We start from the raw sequence: 9,596 nt of genomic DNA, 5'->3' as shown, positions 1-9,596 counted from the left end.
AATAGAAGGAGAAATCTGGGAGGAAAAGAAAGAAGGAGCCAGAGAAGGCTAAGAGGACTTCAGGGGCCAGCCACCCAGCCACACAGCCAGCCATGGAGTAAGAGTAAAAGTAAGCTATACAAAAGTAAGAGAAATGTAAAAGCCCAGAGGCAAAAGGTAGACAGGATAATTTCTGTTAAGGAAAGCTGACTAGAAACAAACCAAGCTAAGGCCAGGAATTTATACTTAAGACTAAATCTCAGCCAGGCGGTGGTGGCGCACGCCTTTAATCCCACCACTTGGGAGGCAGAGGCAGGCGGATCTTTGTGAGTTCAATGCCAGCCTGGGCTACCAAGTGAGTCCCAGGAAAGGCACAAAGCTACACAGAGAAACCCTGTCTCGAAAAACCAAAAAAAAAAAAAAGACTAACTCTCTGTATGTATTTATTTGACAGCTGGTAGCAGGACCCACAAAAGAACAAAAACAACCAACAACAACAGTTTTCTGATTGAGCAGGTAAAATATACATCACTTGTCTTGTAGCTTTTATAGGTTTATTTCTTTATGTCTGTAGCCAGGATTTTTATGGGGTTTCCCCTGATCAAATCTGATCCCAGTTACCTTGAATGAATCCACAGCCTTTTATTTCCTTTGGAAACAAAAGCATAACCTCTTCCCCAACGTAACATATTTTTTTTTACTTCAATTTAAGACATTTAAAAAATATACAGACTAGTTTAATGTAGCAGTTTTTATAATCCAGTGTCTCTCAGCAGCTATTGTTTGCTCATCAGCAATCACAAAATTTAAAGTCAATACAACACTATACAGGATCCAGGCTTTCTGTATATTTCCCATCTCTATGTGGCTTTTTCTTTTTTTGTTTTTTAACTTTACTTCTCTCTTTAAAGACTTTATTTTATTATTTTTAAAGCATTGCTTTTTTACAACTGTCTATATCTTTTCTTTCCCTTAAGCCTTCGCACATTGTTAAACACACTATAACCTGTTTAGAGGATTCTTGTATTTGGACCTGGCTTTACTAAGCATCTGCAACATTCTCTGATCACATAACATACAGCTCAGCTTAGCCTATGGCACTGGCACATGGTACTAGTCGATGGCAACTGGCTCCATCCCACAGGCAGCAGCCTGTAGCCATGTCTTTGTACACTGACAAGAACCAGCCTGCCTTAGAGACTACAGGACTAGTTCTTTGCCCATAATTTTATTTTTTGTTTTCTCAGGCCCTATGTTTGGATATTCATACCTCCACATTAGACGCCATTTATAGACAGATTTTTTGTTGGGACCATCAGCTCCCCAATAATGACACAGGGATTTCTTATTAATTATTAAAGCTTGGCCTATAGATTAGGCTTGTTTCTAACTAGTTCTTATAACTTAAATGAACCTATTTGTATTAATCTATGTCCTGCTATGAGTCATGTCTGTTACTTCTCCTACTGCATGTGTTGTTTATTCCAGTCTCTCAGCATCTTTGCCCTTTTTTTCAGCATTCTCTGTGCCCCCCAAATCCTGCCTAGCTATTGGCCATTTAGATTTTATTAAACTAATTACAATGACGTATTTTCAAACAGTGTAATCAAGTATCTCACAATATTCTCCTTCTCCTTCTGTTTTAGAGCTTCCAGGTTTACTATTGAGTTGCCAACATTAGATCTCTTTGTTTCTGTTTTGTTTGTTTGATTTATATGTGGGCACTTAGTGTTATGAACTTGCATCTTAGAATGCCTTTTTTATGTCTCACAGCTTTGGGCTTGCTGTGTTTTCATTTTCATTCAATTTGAAAAATTTCTTTCCTGATTTCTGTTTTGACTCAGTTTTCATCAGTAGTTAGTTATTTAGTTTCCATGTCTTGGTTCACTTTCTGGCATTTCTGCTGTTGTTTTTATCTAGGTTTAATCAATGGTGTTCAGATAAGATACAGAATGTTATTTCCATTTTCTTATATCTATTGAGATTTACTTCATGTCCAGTTGTATGGTCAATTTTGGAAAAAGTTCCATGAGCTGCTGATAAGAAAGTATATTCTTTTGTGTTTGGATGAAATATTTCCTAGATATCTACTAGGTACATATGGTTTATGGCATTATTTAACACTAGCATGTCTCTGTTTAGTGTTTATCTAGATGACCTGTATATTGAAAAAAGTGTATTGAAGTCACCCACTATTGCTGTGTGAGGGTCACTATGTAATTCTAGCTGGGATTAAAGGTGTGTACCACCACCACCTGACTTAATCTGTATTTTTAATTATACATTACATTTTAAAATGAGATGCATAAGCATAATAACCAAAACAAGAGTAGAAACATACATGCAGTATTACAAAATTAACTTTAAATTTGTATCAATGTGTAAAAATTCATACTAATGTAAAATATTTAAGACTGGTAGTTGTATTTGGTTTAAAAATAGATTCAATAATCTATCCTTTTATTCTATTATTTTTATATCCTCCCCTTTTCTTTTCAGAATGGAATCTTGAATGTAATCTCCTTTGTTCAGCTTTTTTTTCTGACCACTACCAATAACAACTTGTAATCAACCCCCCTAAAATTATAACAAACATCCATAGCCAATACTTGGGGAATGTGGATGTCGTTTTCTCTAGACTGCTTCCTGTTTTCTGGGGGCACTGTTAATCTTTGGGAGAACCTTGAGAAAATCAGGATAACTGTTAAGTCTTGGCTGAAGTAGTCTGTGAGGCTGGATCATCTTAGTCAGCAGCCTTGAAGCAGTTTTGCATGCTAGATCACCTTGGTCCATCCATTTTTATTGGTGTCTGTTCTCCTTGTTCTGAAAATATATAGACTTTTAAAGGTAACATTCATATCTGTATCAATATAAATATTGATTGTGCATTGTACACAAGTCAGCCAAAGATGATATTTTGTTATGCATTTGAGCAGGTAAAATATACATCATGTGTCTTGTTCTTTTAGGTTTATTTCTTCATGTCTGCAGTCAGGATTTCAGGGGGTCATCCTCAATCAAACCTGATTGTCTTTAACCTGGATTGAATCCACAGCCTCTCATTTCCTGTGGAAATAAAAGCATAACTTCCCCCCAAAATAACATATTTGTGACTTAAAATTTGAAGTCAAGATATTTTTAAAATATATAAGTTGGTTGAATCTAGCAGTTTCCATAATCCAATGTGTCTTAGCAGCCAAAAAATTAAAACACAACACAATAGCATATAGGATCCATACTCTCTGTGTATTTCCTATCTTTATTGACTTTTTATATTGTTTTAAATTACTCTATTCCTTTTTAAAGGACTTTCTCTACACTTTATCTTTCCTATCCCAAGCTTATGCATATTTTAAAACATGCTATTATCCATTTAGAAGTCTTCTTCATCTAAATCTGTCTTTACTGTGTATCTGTAACCTTTTCTGTCTGCAAAAACCCTAAACCTGCCATGCAGTATGGCGCTGGGAGATATCTCTCTTTACCATGTCCCATGTGATGGGAATGTACCATGTGGCTTAGCTCGTGGTGTGCTGGCAGTTGCCAGGAGATTTGTCACTGTACTGTAGCAGGTATGAGAGATACAAAACTAGGAAGTCATGTCTGGCTCCATTTCTATATGTTTAGAACCTTTTTAAAAAGCTTGTTCAGGCTTTGTGTGGATGAACACGGCCCTGGAAGTTGGGTGCCATTTATAAGGCAGAGTTTTCCTCTCCTGACCCCCTGATCCCAGATAATAAACATGGAGACTTAAGATTGCTTATAAATGTCAGCCAATAGCTCAGGCTTATTACTAACTAGCTCTTACATTTTAAGTTAACCCATATACCTTATTTATGCTCTGCATGTGGTGGTACTTTTATTAGCATGTCACATACATCTCCTGCTCCCTCTGCGTCTGGCTGGCAACTCCTCTGACTCCACCCTTTCTCTTCCCAGAATTCTCAATTTGACTCTCCTACCTAAGCTTATCCTGTTCAGCTATTGGCCAGTCATCTTCTTTATTAAACCAGTCACAGTGACAAATCATCATAGGGTACAGAATGGTTACTCTACAGCAGGACTATCTTTGCAGACTGAAGGAAATACCAAAGACCTGATGTGTTGTGGATTATTAGCTTGGGATATGTTACATTTGTTTATGCTGTGTAATATTTATTTAATGATGCAAAGATGTGTTGCATTCCTTTATGTTGTATTTGTTTAACTCTGTGAAGCTGTGTTACTTTGTCTCCCTAAAACACCTTATTGGTCTAATAAAGAGCTGAATGTCCAACAGCTAGGCAGGAGAAAGGATAGGCAGGGCTGGAAGGCAGAGAGAATGAATTGGAGGAGAAATCTGAGAAGAAATATCAAGGAGCAAGAAAAGGAGAGGAGAACTCCAGGGGCCAGCCACTCAGCTACACAGTAAGCTGTGGAGTAAGAAGTAAAGAAAGGCATATAGAAATAGAGAAAGATAAAAGCTCAGAGGCAAAGGTAGATGGTATAATTTAAGTTAAAAAAGCTGGTTAGAAGCAAGCAAAGCTAAGGCCAGGCATTCATAAGAAAGAATATGCCTCTATGTGATTTATTTAGGAGCTGGATGGTGGGCCCCCAAAAAGCAAGAGTAAAAAAACAAAAGAAACTACAGAGATCTTTTCTGGAAAAAAAGAAAGCATAGCAATATAGGACTTTGGTGAGAAAGGCATGAACAGGTATAGTGCGTTCTCAATGCTCCTGTAGTCATTACCCCTATCTTAGCCAGAATTAATAAAGGCTGTACAGATGGTTAATGAGGATTTCACCTAGAAAATGATGTGTACAGACACTGTTGTAGATGTAACAGTCTTATTAAATAAGAAACACAGAGCCAAATGCAGAGTTAAAAACCCAAGATGTCAGAGCAGTGGCTAAGAGCTGAGACTTAAAACCGCCTTCTTAATCTTCCTGCCGCTGCCGTCCTTCCCCTCAGAAAGAGGTCTACTTCCTGTGTGTCTGTCTTTTTATTGACTTTCTGTTCTGCCTTCTTATTGGTTGTAAACCCAACCACATGACCTCCTCATCACTGCCTGTCTATACAGACCTCTAGGTCTCTATGGTTGGTATTGAGATTAAAGGTGTGTGTCTCCATGTTGGTTGTATCCTTGAACACACAGAGATCTGCCTGTCATGTGATCAGGATTAAAGGTGTGTGCCACCACCACCCAGCTTCTGCTATGGCTTGCTATTAGCTCTGACCCCCAGGTAACTTTATTTATTAACATACAAATAAAATCACATTTCAGTACAAATATCACCATAGCTCCTGTAGTCATTACCCCTATCTTAGCCAGAATTAATAAAGGTTGTACAGATGGTCAATGAGGATGTCACCTAGAAAATGATGTATACAGGCACTGTTTATTATATTACCAATGCACCTGGCTACTGTTCTTGTCAGTTCGTGATGAGGACATATCCAGGCCTGGCTAGTGGAAGGGAAGTTCCTATTCATCCCAACCATCATGTGACAACTTGGCTTTGAATGACTTTGAATCTGAGCATTTCTGGAAAATATGGAAGCCTTGGTCACCTCTCAGTGTGGTCCTCTAACCAGAGAATCACTAACTGAGAGGCACTAGGCAGGTTGAAAATATTGGAGGAAGACCATATATTTCTGCTAAGCTAGGGCCCTTCTATAGCTTCTTATGTAAACAGTGAAGGTAAACAGTGAAAATAAATACATTCTCTACTGTTAGTTACATGAGTAACCAACACAAACCTCATGCTACCTGAGTTCACTCATGTTGCTCACTCTTCTGCCATTTAACAGACACCACAGAGAAATTCAGTAGTGCATCCATTTCCTTGAGGGCAAGTTTTGTGTGTGTGTGTGTGTGTGTGTGTGTGTGTGTGTGTGTAAGGAAAACATTTATTTTGTAGTTGGCCATCATGAAGTACAGTACAGTGTCATTTAAAATAACCCAGACTGTAGTCTTGGACTTAGATGAGCTGACTTGCCTAGATAGCAGCTGTTGGATGTCACAGTATGATGAGTTCACAATAAACGTTCTATGACATGCTGCTGACATGTACTTAGATATGTTCGTGCCTCAGTGCAGAGTGCCAGTATACTCTGAGGTTTGGCTCATTGTAAATGTTTATAAATACAGCGATAATTGTTTGGAATTAGAGTAAAATGGGGAACTGCTGTAACAATCCAGGTATGACATTACTAACCATTGAATACTTCTTCAATTAGACTGGTTAATGTTTCTCAAAATATCTTTAAATATTTATAACTTCTGTGTTGTTAGAATTATTTTTATCATGTATTATGTATATTATATTCTCTATGAAATACTTTGTAATGCAGTCCAGAGGAGGCTAGCTCCTCAGAACTGCTCCAGGGTTGTGAATAGAAGACCTCTTTCAGAGCTATAGCTCTCTTCATGAATTGTTCAAAACCTAAATGTAGTGATGTTCATATTTGTGAAGAACTGTTAATTAAGGTTGTATGTTTTCAATGATCTTATAATAATAGACATTTTAATATGTAATGTTAATCCATCAAGAATTCTGGGGTTCATTTCATTAAACAGGTATACACTGACCATGGTAAAGCAGCTAGAATACTCTAGTGAAGAATGCTGGCTATTTTTAGGCATGGACATTTGATTGATTGTATACTTAGGACAACATAGGAATAATTTAAAAATCTACACCTCTTTTCAATAGAGATTGGTAAATTTGAAATGTAGGTCTTTAGGACTAGCAGTCATATGCCATTGAAGAACAGTGACCTGGGAATTTAAAATTCAGGACTTTGGATAGCAGGATATTTTACAATAAATAACCTTCCCAAGTGTTGACACTGCTTGGATTATATTCATTAAATGACTCAGCAACAGCATAGACACATGTTCTTCTTTATTGACTATGTGAATTCCCAGGGTGGAGTAAACACACACACACACACACACACACACACACACACACACAGAGAGAGAGAGAGAGAGACAGAGACAGAGACAGAGACAGAGACAGAGAGAGACAGAGAGAGAGAGAGAGAGAGAGAGAGAGAGAGAGAGAGAGAGAGAGAGAGAATATGCTCTTAGGTAGAAGAGCCAAGATGTGAACCCAGACATATTGCCCACTATCCTGAGTCTCTAAAATGTTACTTTATTCACCAAACAAGATGTTCTATCATCTAAGTACATTTCAGGATATCTGCAAGTCTGTAGAAGTCCTAGGTACTATCTACTTTATGACATAGCCCAGGACAGGTATTGTTACATTAGTGTCACATTTCATCCTAGTCATTATAAGGAAGTACCAGTACTTCTCATCAGTTCACAGATACTTAGGGTTGGGACACTCACCTTCACACCTGGCCTAAAGACAATTACAAGTGGGGAGATCTTTGATTGATGTCTAATGGCAATACAAATGTGGCTCTTAGAAGTGCAGAGACCTTGTGAGCTATACACCCTGAAAGAGTGACACATAAGTACCCAGAATATCTACCCAGTTTTAAGAGTACGCATCAACCTTGAAGCAACTCTCATGTAAAACTGTGTTAAAGGACTTGAATGGTCAACAGGATCCAGACAATCATTCTTCCCCATCACTGCTGGTTTTAAAGTGGATGCCACAAAACTCATGAATACAAAGGTTCATTTAGGAAGAGGGGGAAACAGAATTAGACCAGATTAGTGATTGGATAGAACATTCACACATGCTTATGTCAGGTATTGATTCTGAGTCAAGGGGACAGGATGTCTTTGGGAGAATGGTGTTCTGCTTTTGACAAAAGTATGTAAATTTCACTTGGAAGTTGATAGACATATCATCCATGTAGACTTGAATGTTCACGTAAGGGTCCCCTCCTTTTATGACTTCTAGAGCCTCAGGTTTAGGTTGAATTTGATTGTTTCCCAAAGATCAATGTTGTGGAAGCTTCATATGCCCCAGTATAGGGTGTCCAGGTGCTCAGAACTCTAAGTCATGGGATGCACGTACATTATTAGAGTGCCTCATAAAAGGGCATAGTAGTAATATAGTAATCATAATAATCAGTAGAATACAGGAAACTTAGATATTTTTGTACCACTCTAGAAATCACAAGAGAGATGGGGCCATTTTTTTTTCTCAACACAGAAACACCAACTCATCCTAAGCCTATGAGGTCTTATAAGGGCTATTACAATTCGGATTACCTTAAATATCCTAAAACTATGGCATGTAGGACTGGGTCTCCTACAACCCAGACTTGCCTCAAACTACTGGTCTCCTGAGTGTCTACCACCCTAGTGCAGGAGCTACAGGTGTAGACCAGTATGCCTGACTCAAACAAACACGTGGAAGTGCACATTATCCTCGGGGACCACTAAACCCTCAGCCTCGACTGGGGTGCATGTGCGTGCATGTGTGCATGTGTGTGAGTGTGTGTGCGTGTGTGTGAGTGCGTGCGCATAAGGGGGTCCTACCCAACTCATGGACACACCCTCCCTCAGATCTTGGCCTCAAGAGGAGGCCGGACAGGGCCTGTTTGGGGCCCTCCTTGAAGAGAGGGGGACATTTTCCAGTCAGAATTCACATCCTCCTCCAACACCCTGCCCCTGGCCTAACACACCAGCCATGGGGCCATTTGGGGTCAACAATATTTCTCTTTCTGGAAGCCCCTGCCAACACCATGTGCAAACGGAGCCCTCAAGTTAACCTGGCCCCCCTCAGCTGCCGCCTGGAGAGAAAAGAGACCCCACGCAGAGACGCCCTGCACTTCCAGCTTGTGAAAAACCATGGGAAGCCTGTGTGCGGGCTTGGCAATCTGCGCAGGCATGGCCATCCTGGAGCACCCATGCTACTGACTGCTCAAGCACAGAGGGTGGCCCGTGCAGGGAGGCCTCGCAGAGTCATAGGGTGGCTGGAGTTTCTCTGCCTGGAAAGTCAGAAGTGGAGCCCGGGGGCGTTTGCTCGCAAGGTGCACAGCTGGCATGGGTGTGGCGCTGCCTCTTTAGCTGTTCTGCCCAGCCCTGCCATGTCAGCCCCTGCTGTGTCAGAAAACCAAGGCCTCGCTCTCCTTCTGCCTTGCCCAGTTCCTAGATGCTAGGTATTTCCTAAGATGCTGCTGGCATCCTGGACTGTGTGCCTGGAAGAGAATGACTCCCAAGGCATCAGAACAAGGTGTGGCCTTTCTGATCGGATGCCCTGGATCAGGCAGGGAATTTAGTCTCCAAGAGGCCGGTAGGAAGCTGAGGCTGCTTTTGAACTAACACCCTCCAAAGCAAACCACAGTGCGGGAGAGCCAGGCGGCAGTTGTTGAGGGGAGCAAAAGAGCACGTGGTGTTGGTTTTCACCAGTGTTGGTTTTTATGTGGCCGCACAATGTCATTCATTAAGCGGCACTGTTACTGTGTGAGGAAAGGTTCGAGGCACCACAAAACCCACTATCAGAGTTTATTAGGGAAGGAGGGACAGGAGAGAATGTGCCTAGGCCTATGGAAGACATGGGGGGAGGGGAAGGGAGAAGGGGGAAGGAGTCTGTGACTAGCTTTTTATGGATTCCCCTGCCCATGCGCATATGTAGCTATGCCACACATAAGCATAGATTGCCTAATGCAGCACATGGATTACATAGGACGTAAAGCTTTGGAATGA

This window comes from Peromyscus eremicus, unplaced genomic scaffold, assembly GCF_949786415.1.
Source record: "Peromyscus eremicus unplaced genomic scaffold, PerEre_H2_v1 PerEre#2#unplaced_38, whole genome shotgun sequence".
Taxonomy (NCBI): Eukaryota; Metazoa; Chordata; class Mammalia; order Rodentia; family Cricetidae; genus Peromyscus; species Peromyscus eremicus.
The sequence above is the reverse complement of the archived record's forward strand: the minus strand, read 5'-3'. Positions refer to the sequence as shown.